Source organism: Corvus brachyrhynchos, unplaced genomic scaffold (assembly GCF_000691975.1).
Source record: "Corvus brachyrhynchos isolate BGI_N302 unplaced genomic scaffold, ASM69197v1 scaffold416, whole genome shotgun sequence".
In the NCBI taxonomy this organism is placed as follows: domain Eukaryota; kingdom Metazoa; phylum Chordata; class Aves; order Passeriformes; family Corvidae; genus Corvus; species Corvus brachyrhynchos.
The window spans coordinates 320,134-321,591 of NW_008238439.1; positions in this window are offsets into that span (position 1 = coordinate 320,134).

A 1,458-nucleotide genomic window follows, 5' to 3' on the forward strand; every position below is an offset into this window, starting at 1 on the left:
GCCAGGCCTGCGGTGCAGGGGATGGTGCGGGGAGGAAAGGGACACCCCGCTCTGGAGCCTGTTCAGCCTCCCCTCCGGGCCGGTGAGGGGTAGCGATGGAGGCTTTGGGAGGCGCAGGGGTGGCCGGCGGTGCAGCCGCATCTGGAGCAGCACAGGGCAGCTTCAGCCCCTCTAAGGCCTGTGTTTTTCACATGCATTAATAAGTCACTGTCCCTTTTTGCACTGCCGTTGCATCTTTTATCAAAACCTCTTTATGAGCGTTAATCACATTTCACAACTTACTTTGGGCACAGTAAATATTTCTAGGCTCTATTGGCTGCTGGGAAGCGGGCATGGAGAGACTGCCACATGCCTGGGATCTCAGAGCAAACAACCTGTTAAAGCTGGAAAAATTCACAGTACAGGAGCCTACTTTCTGGTCAACCACTTTTAACAAGGTCTCACTAAATATCAAATTGTATTACTGACACTTTAGTTGTTGATGTTCTCAGGTTTATTCCGAGCAAAGCCCTGGCCCTTTCAACAGCATCAGAGAAAGTACAAGCGCTGCAGCGCTGCACATCATTCCAGACTTGCACACAGGGCACTGCTAAACCTTACAAGTCTTAACAGCTCCTTGTAATCAGCTCGGGAATTTAAATCCCCACTAAACACATATTATCTGACATTATTTCATTACAAAGGGCATAGTATAATACACTGACCAAAGTTTATCTTCCAACCAGCTCAAAGGACAGGAGGAGCAATCTGCAAATGGACTGAGATCACTGAAACATTTTGTGCAGGGCTGTGTGTGTGCAGGACTTGGGACAAGCTGGGAGGTGGTACTGCAGACATCTCAATGTTAAATGTGTTCTGTGCCTGGAATAACTGACAGGAATGGGTGTCTTTCACTTGGACAGCATCAGAATAGAGCTGAAGCCCCAGAGGAACTGAAATTGCACTCTTGTCACCTTTTCTCCCCACAGTAAGATGAAGAAAAGCCATTCATGCTCCACACATCTTTGAGGTTTTAGTTATGTTCAGTTCCTTACAAAAAGTTGATAAACTGTGCTGGCTGCAATAGGAAGTACTGAGCACTGGTTACACAGGGTTTGGGTTTCCTCTGCTCTCTCACACTACTGGTGAGGTAACGTAATCTGCAGTTGGATCTACCACGTAACTTGCTGTACGAACTGTTGTTTCTGCGGGGGCCATCGCTGAAGTTTCCACTTCCCTTTCTCTATTACTTTGTGTATCTGTGAAACAATGCCTGTTCTGTTTGATGTTTGCCATCAGAAATCCAGTGAATCCTTTGAAATGTGCTCTCCTCTCTGGTGCAGTCGTTCTCTTTAGGCACTTCACGGAAGGTGACCAGATGTGCAGGAATACCCCAGATGACAAACTTCATTTAGCAGACAGCAATTAATTCTCTGCTGAATACAAAAATTGATTTCTTAACATTTTTAACATTTGTGC